This window comes from Otolemur garnettii, unplaced genomic scaffold (genome assembly GCF_000181295.1).
Source record: "Otolemur garnettii isolate 467f Iridium unplaced genomic scaffold, OtoGar3 scaffold00220, whole genome shotgun sequence".
Taxonomy (NCBI): domain Eukaryota; kingdom Metazoa; phylum Chordata; class Mammalia; order Primates; family Galagidae; genus Otolemur; species Otolemur garnettii.
The window spans coordinates 2,006,873-2,023,165 of NW_003852615.1; the positions used below are offsets into that span (position 1 = coordinate 2,006,873).

The window sequence follows — 16,293 nt, forward strand, 5'->3', positions numbered from 1 at the left end:
ACACTTCAATCAGATACACTTAAAAATGTACATTATTTTGTAAAAATGTAACTGCTACGTACTTAATAATTTCCCAAAATGAAAACTATCTGTTAATTGTAAAGTTAACTAACCTTTTACTAACTTTGTTGCGTCCCTTTTTGTTGGGAAGCATTTGAATGTTTGTTTGCACCATGGGGACCGTTTCAGTTGATCCTGGCATCTTGATTTGGATTAGGTAGGAGAGGGTATATTTGCAGCAATAACTGGTTGAAAAGCAAGAAAGTATTTTATAGGCATGTTGTCACAGGCATGGATATTCTACTGCATTTTTCCATATTTTAACTGCACCTTTCTTAGCATCAAACAATGACTTTGAAACGTCATCTACTGAGAGCTCCATCAATTCCATCTGTAGTTCTTAGGGTGCCTTGCTGATATCAACTAGGTGAGGCTGGGAATGCTCACCTTGGAAAATTTGAGTGTGATGCCATGATTCTCAAAGTCAGTGAACCTTTCACTGTATTCTCCAATTAATAGGTCTGCATGTATCATAGCTGCATATTCTTCAGATGATTCCTGTGTATCATCCTGTTCGTCAATAGCTTTTGGGAAAAGGCTAACTGGGGAAAATGTTCATCTGAAATTTCCTTTCGGAGGAGTATTTTGAAAATAGATAGCTTTTTGTCAAAATGCTTGTCTTTTTTTTTTTTTTTTACTACATATCATAAATATACTTAGTTTTACTGTGCGAAGAAATATTTAAGTCATTTTGATATGACATAGAACCTGCATTCCTATACAAATCTTCCTTCAATAATTCACACTGCTGATTTCTCTTCTCCATAAAATTGAACTATTTGTTCTTGCAGAGATAAAATTTTGGCTGACATCTGTGCTTGTGGTAGGCAATACATTTTAGAATGATATGGCAAACCATCCTGAATTACTTTGTCATTCAACTTTAGCGTGTCATGACCATGCTGTATTGCATTTACATGAATGTGGTTAGCAATACTTATAACTTGTTGCAAAATATCATTTAAAATAGTAGCTTTTGCTCAGAGATTTTGCTGATGCAAGATACAATGAAAACGAAATGAGAGTATCTGGACCTGCTAAGACTTCCCTTAGCTGTGCAACCAACCCTTTATGTTTTCCTGTCATGGAAAGTGTGCCATCTGTACATCGAGTCACTAAATTTACCAAATTCGGTCCAACTTCATGACATTTATCTTGAAACTTGATGAAATATCTCTTCCCCATGTTCTGGTTGCAAGAGTACCTATAGAGACTAACTCTTTGTAGCATAAAAAAGTCTCCTGTTGCAACCCGAATGAAGTATAAAACCTGCACAGAGTCAGTGGTGTCCATTAATTCAGCCAAAGTGATTGAATAGTATATATTTTCCTTTTGAAATATTGTGTGAAATTGTTCTGTTAAACTGAAGGCAATTCTTGTTTCTGGTCAGTTATGGTTCTCCTTGACAGAGGGAGTTGTTTGTACTTTGAAGCATTGTTAGAACCTAAAGCATCCTATAATTCTTTCACTATTTCTATATCACTGCTTGGTTTCCCTTTTTCCCCTGAGTATATAAGCTACTTTATAAGTTGCTTGAGTGACATTATTTCCAGGTGTTATGGCTGCTGGAAAAAATTGTCTTTGCTTTTGCTTTTCATCTGCTAATTTCTGCAGTACAACCTTTCGTGCCTCCTCCTCTAATTTAGAATATTGTGGTCCTGGTTGATGAGCATTGCACTGAGTTTCTTTCTTTTTCTTTTTGCAGTTTTTGGCCAGGGCTGGGTTTGAACCCGCCACCTCTGGTACATGGGACTAGCACCCTACTCCTTTGAGCCACAGGCGCTGCCCAACATTGAGTTTCTTTATTGTTGATACTGCAGTATCGCAAAGCAAGCAAATCATCTTATCTTTGGCAGAAACGAGAAATTGTTGCAATTCCCAATCCTCATTTAAAATCTGTTTTCTTCCTTCTGTGTTTTCTTGGTTGTCTTTGACATGATGAGTTGTTAAGCAGACAGCACTAAAGAATACTGTCAAGCTCTACTATTATTCACAAATTGTACTTCAAACAGAAACATAGTGCGTTATTGTCAAAAGCTGATGACAGACCGGCATACTCGACCCCCATAACTCTCACCCTCCAGGGAAAGTTATAGCTAGACTGTAGCAGCCGTCACTGTAGCCTCATGGCTTACTGATGTTCCTATTCTGCTGGCCATACTTAGAGGATTATTTTGTGGAAACTTATTTTATTCTTTGGTATCTTAATTATGTTCATTTTAAAAATAAAATTAAAATGTAAAAGATGAACAAATATGTATTAATAAAAATAAAAGGATTGGTTCTATAAAATTTGAGTTCAGTCAAAAGGCCACTCTGCAGGACCTAGAAGGTTACCTGGCCACAGATTCCTTGTGTTTGGGCATTAGGCACAGAAAGAAGGGAGGTGAGAGGTAATGGGTGTAACATGACGTACAATCCTGATGGCAAAAACCATTTCTTCTACATTCCTGAAAGAACTGAACGCTAGAATTATAAATCATATTCATGATTGTTGCAATCAATAGCATAATTCTTCTTTTTTTTGCAGTTTTTTGGCTGGGGCCAGGTTTGAACCTGCCACCTCCAGTATAAGGGGCCAGTGCCCTACTCCTTTGAGCACAGGCACCACCCCAGCACAATCCTTTTCACTAAACAAATTTTATTGCATGCAGAAAAAAATTATCTTTGTTGTCGTCGTACTTACAATCCCTGACATATAGTTTAAATATGCATAAAGAAAAAGAAATAGCTGAAATGCATAGGCTTGAACCTCTGTAACATAGTTTGTTTATATGGACTAATATTCCTTCCTGCTGTGTCTTTACTTCCTTCTTGATGAAGACAACTAGAGCTTTTTGGAGTCTTTTTAAGAGAGGTTATGTTTAAAAAGAAGAGAAATCATTTATATTCTCCTAACACAATAACTAAGAAAATGCCGTGAAGGCTATGTTAACCAGTTTGATGAAAACATTTCAAATTGTATATAAAACAAGCACATTGTACCCCATGATTGCATTAATGTACACAGCTATGATTTAATGAAAAAAAAAAAAAGAAGAGGAAGAAGAAGAGAAGTGAGCTGTATGTAACACCGTGGCACTCTACCAAGGATGACAAAGTGAGACTCTATCTCCAAAAAAATAAAAAGAAGAGAAAGTACATTACATTTTAAAAATTTAGAGTATTTCAGACAAAAAGATTGAAGTTTTCCTATACATTATTATATGATTTTATATTTCTTTGAAAATGTTTTTAATCACATTAAAATGTAATTTGAAGACAATAGTCACCTTCAAGCCTTTTCCAAAAAAAAAAAAAAGTTTGCAAATAAAACCCTTTTAGAGAATAACATTTTAAAAAGGTCAAGGATCCTCTACTGCAAATGCTTTCAAAGGCTTTCTGAATAGTCAAAGATGAGATTTGTGTTTTGTTTAAGTGGTGGATTATTGCTGAGAGCCTTTCTATGAACTGCAGATGTTTAATCCTGTAAATCCCGCCACTTCATTTCAGTTAGGGTGTTCATCCCTACATGCAGGGAGTGTTGAAGAGGAATCTATTTTATCCTGCACCTTTTGGTCTCTCAGAGAAGTCTCTGTTGGACTTTAAGATCAGACAAGAGATTAATCCTGTTCATGAACTGTCTTGACTAGATTTTACATAAGACAATCACTGGAAAGCAAACCTCCTTGTTTGTTACCAAAATACTGAGAATTACATGCTTTCAACAAATGTAATTGATACTAACCTTGACCACATAAATCATAAAAATTTCAAATCTTCTCCATTATACTCCTTCTTTACTCTAAGAAGTGACTGGACACTGTGTGCTCACCTCCACGCCAAGAGAAACAGTTCCACTGTCCCTGTTTTCATTGAGCATTAGTAGTAACGTTTTATTTATGATATAGGTTTTGGTTAGGTAAATTGAGAATTTGGTCAATTATAAATTTTATTCCATATAAAGTGAAAGGCATTCAATTTTAAAGCAATAGAAGTCACATTACTCAGGAGAAATATGTGAAGAAAGCTAAAGAAACTTTCTAGCACAAATACTCTGAGCTTGCGCTCTCTTAATGATGAAAGTTTTAAATGACTAGAGACTCTTTTGCATACTTATTATTGTATTCATCCTTCAATATTTTTGTTGTGGAAAATTTAAAACATACAGGGAGAAAAAATATTACAATGAACTCTCATGTCTCATCATACAATTTGATTCATCGCTAATCTTAGTCCGTGTATTCTATGTAGATTAGAAAACTGTACTAGGTTTAGATTCAGCTTTTGGGTGGGATACAACACTTTATAGGTGGTACTATGTATTTCCTACTAACTCACCAACATAGGTACGTCATGGCTGGCTGGCCTTCCTAGTAATCTGAGACAGTGGAGTGTGTTTAGGTTGCTTCAGCCTGACCCCTTGTTATAAAATCCCCCCATCAAATTTTTACCTGATGCTTTGAGCATTGTTCAAAGATCATTGTCAGGTCCATTATTTTATTCTGAAGTTATAAAATGGCAACTTTCTAATTCTATCATTTCTTTTGCTTTTTAAACCAATGATAAAGAAGGATTTTCTCTTATCTGCTTTTTGTATTTCCTATATATAAAGTACATTTATGAAACACAGGATAAATTCTTATGCTCTAGGTTGGTGCCCTGATAACTTCCAGTAATAACCAATGATACTGTTCATTGTAGAGTCCATAAAAATGCCCTGGCTTTTATCTGATGGGTTTTTATCATCATGTCACTTATCTGTCCCTAATGATTCTTCTCCTTGTCTGGCCTGAGTATGGTTGTTTCTTGGTTTACCCTGGTTAACTATTATTCTGTAAGCTTAAAGTCAAAGTTTGTGCCTTAACCTTTGGGTATTCATATAAGAATAATTTACAGTGAGTAAATAGGCAATAAATATTTGTGGCACAGAATTCAATAGACTTGAGTCTATATAGAATATTTAGAGGAGGCCATAAAAGATTATTTAAGCTCTGTCCTTAGGCAAAAAAAAATTAAATAAATAAATTATATATATATATTCCAAGCCATTCAAGATAGACAGGTCACTATGTGTCTTAAAGAACCCTTGGTAAAAGGATTCTAGAACTACTAAAGGACTGTTTCCAATTAGCATTTTAACCTCATCATTGATATCAATATGTTCTTTTCATTAATCTCTTTTCTATTCTGGTGGAATTGAAAAAACAGTCCTCTTACATATTTCCTTTCCCATATTTCTTTAAGCCAAGAAATCTGTGTGTTGCTTTTATTATTTCAAAAATGGAATTGTGTTCCAAGTTAAATGTTATTTTTTGGTTGCTTAGATTGATTATTTATAGTCTTCTGTGATTGCGTTTGCATTAATTGCTCCTAATTGATTAAGCAGCTGTATATTAGTTTCCTGTTGCTGCTGTAACAAATTACCACAAACTTGGTGGCTTAAAATATTACAAATTTATTATCTTTCAGTTGTAGGTCAGAAGTCAACCTGGTCTCACTGAGCTAAAATCAAGGTGTGGGCAGGGCTGCTTTTTGTTTTGGAGGCTCTGAGGGGAGAATCTGGTTTTTTGCCTCTTCCAGCTTTTAGAGGCTACTGTATTCTTCTCCCACCTCAAAGTGAACAACACTGGGTAAAGCCCACACAATATCACATCACATCACACCACATTACACCATAACATCACATCACATCACACCATCATACCACATCACACCATCACATCACATCACACCATCATACCACATCACACCATCACATCACATCATACCATCATACTACATCACACCATCACATCCCATCACATAGTCACATCACCTCATCACATCATATCACATCATCACATCACATCACATCACACCATCACATCACATAGTCACATAACCTCATCACACCATCACATCACATCCCATAGTAACATCACCTTATCACATCATATCACATCACATCACACTATCACATCACATCACACCATCACACCACATAGTAACATCACCTCATCACATCATATCATATCACATCACACCATCACACATCATCACATCACATCACATCATCACATCACATCATCACACCACATCACATCACATCACACCATCATACCACATCACATCACATCACACCATCACACCACATCACATCATCACACCATATCATCACATCACATCACATAGTCACATCACCTCATCACATCATATCACACCATCACATCATATCATCATCACATCTCACCCTGGCCTCCTGGTCTGCTTCCCTCTTCTACTTTCAAGGACCCTTGTGATTATATTCAGCCCACCTGAAGAATCCAGAACTTAAGAAAGTGCATTCTATCTGTAGCCTTATTTTTCCTTTGTGATGCAACCACACAAGTTCATTCTGGGGATTAGGATGCTGGTAATCTTTGGGAGGTATTATCCTGCCTGCCAAAACAGTATTGTGAAATGTGTGGCTCTATTCCCTTTCTGCTACCAGCTTGCTGTGTAGCACAGCAATCATTCTCGGTTGCATTAATCTGTAACAAGTGTATGTTTCCACAGATATGCTGTGGGCGCTTAGTGAATTTACCATCTTAGAGTGATGGATTTAAATCCCCTGAATACAAGGTACTATTTAAGAGCAAAGAATTTTTATTTCTTTATGGTAAAAAAAACATCACTCAACAGTTCCTCCTCTTTCTTTTGTAATAGGATAGTGGTTTTTTTTTTTTTTTTCCATTTGCACCAAACCATACCCAAACACAATAAATTACTTTCATTTTCAAAAAAAATATTAAGTGCTACCTTGTCTGACACATTTTACTTATTTAATGATATGTTTGCCATCATTTCTCATTTTACCATTGAAATGAGAAGCTGTTGATTATTCAGAAATATTCAAGCTAGGATGTAGTGATCTGTGGGCAAAGACACCACTAAATAATCATCTGTAAGCATTTCTAGGTTTCTTTTAATATCTATCTATTAAGTATTGACAGAGGTATTTCCAAGTCACTTCACTGGTCTTCCATGCAACAGCAAAAACCATAAAATCCTTCTTTTGCAATTTTATAAATTGATAATCATATAAAATTTTTGTAAAAATTGTTCCAAGATTGTAGTAGATTAATCACAGCAGTAGAAAATCTGCAGTATTTTCCCAAGTGGCTATTAATAATAGTAATGGCCACCAAAGCCTGGCAATGATGTGATAAAATATGATTCACATTTAATAGAGTCATAGATTCTCAAGGTTTCTATATCCTTTCTTTTTTACTCACATCATAAGTATTCTCACTTCTGGTTTACATTTTAAGCTTTTGCTTTGGACTGTTAGGCTCAGCTGCTGATAATTTTGCAAGTATCTAATAAAGTAAAAAATGAGAACTTTCTGAATATTGAACTTTAAAGATTCATACTTTAGGATTTTCTGTTGACGTTTGAAAACAATTTAATCAGTGTCACCTGGGAAGGAAGACTTATAGTGCATCAATTATAGAATGGGACTTGAAGAGTTATTTAATCATAAGATCCTCACTGCAGGAAAGGCTTAAATTAATGTCTGTCTTAATGTCTATCTGTCTTAAGGCTTAAATATCTGTCTCTTGTCTATTCGCTGCTACCACAAATTCTGACTGAAAATTTTGTCTTCCAACCAGTTGTTAGGGCACCAAAGGGATTCATGAGTGTGAATGTTTTAATTATCGTGTTCTCACAGCTACTAATCCTCATGATCCTTTCCCTGAGAACACTCATTTCTCACACTCAGTCAGGGGCCTATTGGGAACCATCTTGCCTATAGCTCCCCCAAGCTGTGGCGAGGGGGAGGACAAGATGCTCAGGCCCTGGAGATGCTCTCACCTGGAAAACTCCCTGAACCAGAATACTAACATCTGTGTTCTAGGAAAGACTGGCCTCCACCTTCAAGGCAGCATGATGTGGGGAAAGAGTATCCACGTACTTTGGAGTTGGATAGACCTGAGTTCAAATTCTACACAACTTACTGTGGAGTAGTTTTATTTTTCTCATATATAAAAGAGAGAATAATCTTTCAGAAGCATTGTGTAAAGGGATAAAACATATAAAGCAGTTCATATGGACTAAGTAGGCATGCTTTATAATTTTTTCCCATTGCTGTTATAGTATATAACAAGCTGAATGGTCTTGGATAATTTACCTATGCTTTCTGAGTCTCAGTTGGTGACAGGACTACATCAAAAAAGTTTTGGACAGCTCTGAGAGTTTCATGCCTAGGTTGAAAAACCTTGGTCTAAGTGGTAGTTCTGTGCTCTTGTGCTGTTTGTATTTCAGGGTAGAGAAGTAGGGTCAGTAAAATTATAAAAGCAGATTGTTTTTGGCAGAGCTATTACCAAAAAATAGCCATGCTTATTTCTCTATCATATTCAAGTATGTTTTCTTGGCAAGGACCACTGTCAAAACAAGATTAAGAAACAGAAAGCAAAATCTAAGATTGTGACCCAGCACTGTTCATAGACAAACTTCTCCTGGGGTCATTATTATTCCTTACTTGCTTAATTCTATTATTAATTCCTTAATTGCCCCCTTATTCAAAGGGGAACTCCTGTGGCAAAGGAGGTCTGCAGGTCTGGTGCCCACAGTGAAAAAGGTCCTCAGGTGGCTCTTCCGAGTTCCAGAGGTGTGGTCTTCAAAGAATATGGCGACTCCCCAAAATACATATCTGAACATGTTTGTCATCTCTAGATTTCACTTTTTCAATCTCTCTTATTCTAATAAAGCAATTTTTAGTGGGATCATAGGAAGACTTTTGACCTTTCCTACTAAACATAGATCAAAATAAGAACATGGCACTCTTTCTTTTACTTAACTGATGGCGATTTTATCTCAGCAAGTTCAGGCAAAGATTGCATTGATTTCTTATTCTGAAGTTTTTCACTTTCTTTTTATATCACAGGGGGAATTTTTCAAAAGTTTTTCACAAAGTTTCTTTACCACTTTTGAGCCAAAAATTAATAAATATAAATTATATGTTTACAAATTTTAGTGCAATTTCTATTCTTGCAGACTATTAATACTTCTTACCATTTTTACCCTTAATGTTTATATTTGTATAGAAAACAGGAGGAAATACATGCTTTTTCTTCTTTCATCATGGCAACACATAGAATTTCAGCTGTTCTTTTATATCTCCTTGTCATAAGAATGTTTAAGCATGCTCTATTCATTTTTCTGGAAATGGGATGAAATATAAAATAATGGAGATTGCTACTCTTTATTATACGGAAAGATAAATGTCACAAGGGAGGTCATTGTGGATTCATTAAAGAAAAATGGCTGGAAGTAAAGGTTGAAAATAACTGAAGGAACTTCATAGGGAACTAAATGAACTGAAAAAATAATTGGTGAAAAAAGGAACAGTATAAACCAATAAGAGGAAATGATGTAGTACCAGCCATTGAAACCAGCAGACTGCCCCTCGTCCTGGCAGAGTCCTCAGAGAATTAGCAAGGAGCTGTAGGGAAGAGAGAGATTAGCAGCACTGCAAATGAGGTGGTCTCTGGATGTAGACAAGAGCTGGCAGTTAGTTGTGCAGGGGCAGGTAGTTATTGTTTACCCAGCACAAGGTAGCTGAAGCTCTCAGAGTTTAAGTAAACTTCCCAGGGTTACTCAGCTAATACGTAACAGGTCTAAGATTTGAACCTGGAAAGCCTGGCTCTAGAATCTGAGCTCTGAACCACTGTTTATTTCTGTTTTTTTTTTTTTTTTAATAATTGTTTGGGATTCATTGAGATACAAAGAATTAGGTTACACTGATTGCATTTGTTAGATAAAGTCCCTCTTATGTCTCACCCCCAAGAGGTGTGCCATAACACTGTGAACCCCCATCCCCTTCCTTTCTCTCCTCTCCCGACTCCCTCATTCCCTATCCCACCCCTTGTATTAGATCATCTACTGCCTTCATATTAGATTTGAGTACATTGGATTCTTGCTTCTCCATTCTCCTGGTGCTTTACTAAGAAGAATATGTTCCCCTTCCATCTAGATTAATACAAAAGATATAGAGTCACCATCTTTTTAATGGTTGAATGGATTAACATATGCCACAGCTTGTTAATCCATTCTTGGGTTGGTGGGCATTTAGGTTGTTTCCACAATTTGGCGATTGTAAGTTGAGCTGTGATAAACAGTTTAGTGGAAATGTCCTTATGATAAAATGATTTTTTTTTGTTCTGGGTAGATACCTAGTAATGGGATTACAGAATTGAATAGGAGGTTTAATTTGAGTTCTTTGAGGATTCTCCACACTTCCGTCCACAGAATTTATGTTAGTTTGCAGTCCCACTAGCAGAGTAAAAGTATTCTTAAAAACTAGGGAATTTTACCTGTTCTATAGGACAAAGGCTGTTTAACTTCCTGATATATTACATTGCTTCTATAATGTCATGTAAACAGGTTTTTTTAAAGCTATGTATGTGGCTACTTCCTCATGAATGTTTGAATACATTAAAAGATATAAAGCACTCATTGCATCCCCCAAACTTGTTCTCCTCTACGCCTTCCACCATCACCATCTCTGTCATATGGAGCTTATCCATCAGTTCCTACCTCATCTAACCTCCACAAGGCATCCCTGGATGGGGTAGTCAGAATTTAACTTCCTCTTCCCAACTGTCCTAGAGATTGAGCATTTTCTTTTGCTATCATCTTGATGTTAATCAGTTGCTATTTGCTTTTATTTTTGTGTGCCCTGGTCTGCCCCACACTTTGCCCAAATAGAAAACTCCCAGGAGCTAAAGACTCTGGAGCCTTAGATTTCTTTATATTCTCAAAGTTGTGAATTTAGAAACACAATAAATGAATGAATGGGAGAGAGGAAGTAGGAGACCCAGGAAGTCTGAAACTGCTGTGGATACCATTTAACATGGATTTTCCTGTCTCTTAAAACTATTTCCAAATGTCATCTCATTCTTAGTTATTTCTCTGGAAATAGATTTACCACTTGGGAAGTATTTGGCTTTGAATCTTCAGATGAGTCCAAATTTATCATTAAAATATTAGAAATCTTAGAATCATTTGATTTTTCTCCAAGGTATAAAATTTAGCAGAACTTCAGCTTCAAAAAGGATTTTTAAAAGAAAAATTGGCCCAGTGGATATCAATTTCTTAATAAATGTATGCCATCTCTTAAACAATTCACCATGAGTTTATGTCAATAGGTCTCATTTGATAACAGATGACCGTTTCGTCATGTTTTGGTAAAGAGAACATCCTTTCAAAGTCTTATTTTTTCCTACTAGATTCAACTACAATGTTTTCATGTTCTGCTTGACCTCACCAAATGATAAACTGTCTCCAAGTCTATCTTTTCTTGGAAATACAATAAAACAAATTCACACTATTTCAATATAAAGCATGACACTTTTTTCAAATGTATTACACAATATACTGAGTCCAAAATCTAAATTGTCATGAGCCATTCCCTGATTTTCCTTTTTTTTTTTTGTTTTTGAGACAGAGTTTGTCTCACTCTGTTGCCCTTGGTAGAGTGCCGTGGCATCATCATCGCTTACAGCAATCTCACACTCTTGGGCTCAAGAGCTCCTCTTGCCTCAGCCTCAGGAGTAGCTAGGACTCCAGACAGGTGCCATAACACCCTAGTTTTTCTAGTTTTACTTAGAGATGGGGTTTCAGTCTTGCCCAGGCTGGTCTCAAACTCCTAAACCCAGGCAGATTTATCTGCTTTGGCCTCCCAATGCTTTCACTAGCAGTAAAGGCGTGAGCCATAGCACCTGGCACCCCTATAATATGTTAAACAGTACCCCCAAGTGACTAATGACCTTTTCTGTCATGATTCATCTGTTCAGATTCATCTCAAGAGTTTCGCTATTGAGAAGGTCTTAAATGGAAAGACAGATGCTCATGGGATGATAAAAGTCAGAGTGTTATCCAGAACAGATATACGTGACAACACTTAGACTTCCAAATCTGTTTTAGGGATACATTTCAAAATCAAGGAATGTAGTCACATCAACTGTCCTAACGCCCCTACATTATTTCCCTTTACATGTTTACTTTCCTGGGATCCTCAGTGCCCTGTGGCCCCCGTGGATTATACCAACTGCTGTGCTGTGAAGGCCAACATTTGCTAATATTCTGTTTTATGTTATTACCTAATTGTTCACATTCTGTTTTGTGGTATTCTCTGATTGTTTTGGTGGTATGTGTGTGTTTTATACATGTCCCATCTCACCAAATGGTGAGCTCCTCAGGGACACCTCGTGGCTCCACAGTCAGGGTCCCTGTACCCATAGCTACAACAGCTGATCACCCAGAGTTTGCTGAGAAAGACTCCCATCAAGATAAAAAGTCTCTAGTTGCCTATAGTGGGAACATCTAGGACACAAATCTTACTCCTCTAGGTTAAAGGGTTGACTCTCCCCTAATAGTAAAGTAACTGTTCAGCCTGGCTTATCTAGCACATCCATGGTTTACATCTGTTGTTCTAGCATAATTATTATTTGTGTTCCCCTTTCTCTGACCAGTATCCCCGTTTGGTTGAAAAACCTATAGGCTTAATCCTGGATGTACCAGGATAAAGTCTAGATTCTTAGCATGAGAGTCCTCAGCACTTCACAGTTTGATCCCAAGGCAGTAGCCCAGGCTTTTCTCCTGTGACTGGGAGTGGTCTGCAGCAAAAAAAGAGGGTTAAAATCAAGAGGAGAGTAGTATGGGTTTGCCTCTGCTGTGCTCATTCTCCAGGCTGGGTACACAGTAGCTGGAGGAGAAGTTCTCATCAACCAACCTACCAGCTGATGATTTAAAGTTATTTGAGCATCCTAGCCAGGTGTGGTGCCTCACGCCTGTAATTCTAACACTCTGGTAGGCCGAGGTGGGTGGATTGCCTGAGCTCAGGAGTTTGAGACCAACCTGACCCAGAACGAGACCTCGTCCCTTAAAAAAAAAAAACAGCCATTGTGGTGGGCACCTGTAGTCCCAGCTACTTGGGAGGCTAAGGCAAGAGAATCACTTAAGCCAAGAGTTTGAGATTGCTGTGAGCTGTGATGCCACAGCACTCTACTCTCACTCAAAGTGAGACTCTGTCTCCAAAAAAAGAAAAAAAAGAAAGAAAGAAAGTATCTGAGTATCCACAAAATGTATTGGGCCAAGGGCTGTACAGAAATGGGTCATTGACTCCTTGCAGTGACATTGTACTACTACCATCTCCCTCTTCATCCTGAAGAGATGAAGAAATCTGGAAAGCAGGCCTGCTCCAGGGCCTGTGTATTTGACCACCACGCCAAAGTGCTTTGCCCCAGGAGATAGAGGCAAAAACTCATCTTGTGAAACTTATTCCTGATGCTTCATCCCTACATAGCAAAGAGAAAAGAAAAGTCTAAATGTTATTCATCCCTTCAAAAAGGAAAGAAAAAGTCTTGCTGATTTGAAGGCTTTGACTTTGGATACCATCTGAGAGCTCATCTGTCCTAGCTTTACTACTTGAGAGAAATATATCCAAACAACATCCTGATTTGTAATAGTACTTCCTGCAGAGATAACATTAACAAAGTGATGAATTTGCTGGAAAATGCGTGTATGAGCGCACACAGGCTCCACTTCAAATGCAAGCCCTTGCCAAACCTTAAACCAGTTAGCACACATAAAACAGGCAAGGAAAAAACCACAGGCAGTGAAGCCAACAATTTTAATGTCTAACAGGTCTGCTGAACTAGGAAAGGCTGTGCCCTGGCTGTTGGGACAAGTGGGTAAGAGAAATAGTTTATTCAATATTTGCTAGCTCTGCCAGGGAGAGAATTTGTCAGAGCAGGAGAGGGAATCAGGGTTGGTCTGGGACAGTGGTTGAAGGAGATGCCCCTGACTCTGTGCCAGGACTGCAGGAAATGAGACAAGCTGGCCCCTCAGAGTGGTGGTCAGCCTGCAGGAACTGGGAGTGGAAGGGTCAGGGAAGGGCTGGCTTCACAAGCAGGTGACCAGTGCCCCCAGAGGACCCTCCGTTTGAAGTTTAATGCTCTGTTGTCACTGTCATGAATTCTTAATTTTGTTTTTCTTTTAAAAAATTATTTTTAAATATTAAATAGGAACAAATGTTATTTGTTACGCAGATAGCTTTTGTAATGCTTGAGTCAAAATGACGTCCTACGGGACATGAGAGCAAGTGCTGAGGGCTTGGAGCCTGGTATCTTGTGCCATGGTCTCCCACTCCCTTCTCTAGTTTGATTCTCAACTGTCTTGTCCCCCAGCCCTGGCGCCCCTGCTGCCCAGCTGGCCTGCCACTTCCCATCCCTCTTCAGCAATGTCAGCTGCCTTCCACCTCCATAGGACCTTGGATGTGCACACCTGCATGATAGCATCTGACAGAATGTGGTGGCAGCAATCCTGGCAAAGGCTGGCAGTGCCACCACGCATTTGGTGTGGGGGGGGTTGGCATGGGCAAGCCTCCCTCTGACTGCTACTCAGGTACACAATATGTCCCAGTGGAGAGGCTGTAATCTCCTGGGGTCCATGGGTTGGGGTGGGAAGATCCTGGGGGAGGGGCAGGTTGGCTGTTCTGCCCTGGAGAGTAGATTGGGAGGAAGGTACTTTGATCCTGGGAGACAGTATGGTGTGAGGGGTGGGGTTAAAGGTTTGCACCCACCTGAGGAGTGCAACATTCAATAGGAACTAAACGCCATGACAGGCCAAGACAGAAACCGTGAAAGAAAGGAAAAGTTGTTGTTGTGCTTTTAGTGATACTCTTTTGAGGGTCCTACATTTTGATATTTCTTGGACCCTGCAAATGCTACCGTCAGCCCTGAGTGAAGCGGGAGTTTTCAGTAGCATTTCCTGAATGAAAGTATTGCAAAACTCCAATACTGTCTGCCTCAATGAACTGTGCCTTTGCTACAACACTCTGGAAAAAGAATGCATCCATCTGTCCTTCCAGACAACCTGAGTAAGCCCTGTAGTGAATGAATATAGCTGAGCTGTTGGGGAACACATTACTGTACCCCAACATTACAACATTCTCCTCCTCCCGTCGCCCTTTCTCCGCACACTCTCCCAATCAAAGCTGGGTTCCCATTTCAAATTTAGGTTCTCTCCTTGCTCTCTACCGTGCAGGGATGGGCGGGGCGGGGGTTGCTTCTCACTGCTGCCATCAATTCCTAACAGTTAGGAGCAACTCCTCTTATATCATACATAGCAGCTCCCTTCAGAACAGGTCTGTGAACACGCTGGAACCCCACAGTGGCTGCTGTTCTTAGGCCTTTGTGCCTTAGTAATTTGCTCTGTGGGATGGCCTGTTGCACTTCTGTAGATGGTTTAACCTTCAATATTGGCCCAGCCTCCCAGGGGCCCAGGCCTGCGGACTGTATCTTAAAGGCTAGGAGAGGCCAGAATTCTCTTTGAGCCATGGGGCATAACAAACTGGGTGTGGGTTCATTATTCAACAGCTCTTGTAATGTTTAATGGAAATAATTATGGAATAGTGTAGGATTTGCTTTAAAGTTGCTCTCCAATTATTTTTTAGGAGAAGAAGGAAAAGATCTGTTAGTTTGTACAAAAACACTTACTTTTTATGAGGAAGAAAAAGTTCTACAAATAGGCCAATCAAAGACTAATTCTCTATTAAAATTTACTAGCTTTTCTTTTTTTTTTCTTTTTTATTGAATGGTAGCTATGTACATTAATGCACTTCTGGGGTACAGTGTGGGGTTTTCACACACAATCCGAAACACTTCCATCAAACTGGTTAACATAGCCTTCATGTCATTTTCTTAGTTATTGTGTTAAAATGTTTATATTCTACTCTTTACTACCTTTTCAAGAAAAAAAACAAAAAAACCAAAAAGACTGCCTTTGCTGACAGTGCTGCTTCCCAGCCCCTAACCATTTTTTCCTCTAGTCTCAGACTTGTCCATCTTTATTCTATCCCCAGGCATTAAAAAGACAGAATAGCAGATCCATTCATTCTTTCAGAATGTTGTTATTGAGCAATTACTATTTTTCCATTTTAAAGATACGTAATTGAACAAAGTATGAACTGAGAGTCTGGCCTAGGTCCAGAGTAATCTTTAACCTTCCACCTCTTTCTTCAGGGACTTAGAAATATTTTAAGAGATGGAGGACTTACATTAGTTTATAGGGATTCATAATTCTATAACACTTTTGTAAATGTACAACTAAGTACAACATGCTAATCATCTAATGAGTGATGTATTAAAATTGTAGATTTATAAGCTTAGTAAACATCGTAAAGTTAGTGCAGTCTCAGCATTATCTATGCCCCTGCATGTTCTACTC

The 16,293-nt window shown here is 38.3% G+C and overlaps 1 protein-coding gene across 3 annotated transcripts in view; it reads left to right on the forward strand.

Moving 5' to 3' along the window:
* The window catches only part of ABI3BP (ABI family member 3 binding protein), a 233,430-nt gene that overhangs the window by 56,730 nt on the left and 160,407 nt on the right, over positions 1 to 16,293 (forward strand). The gene's annotated exons all lie outside the window — the stretch shown is intronic.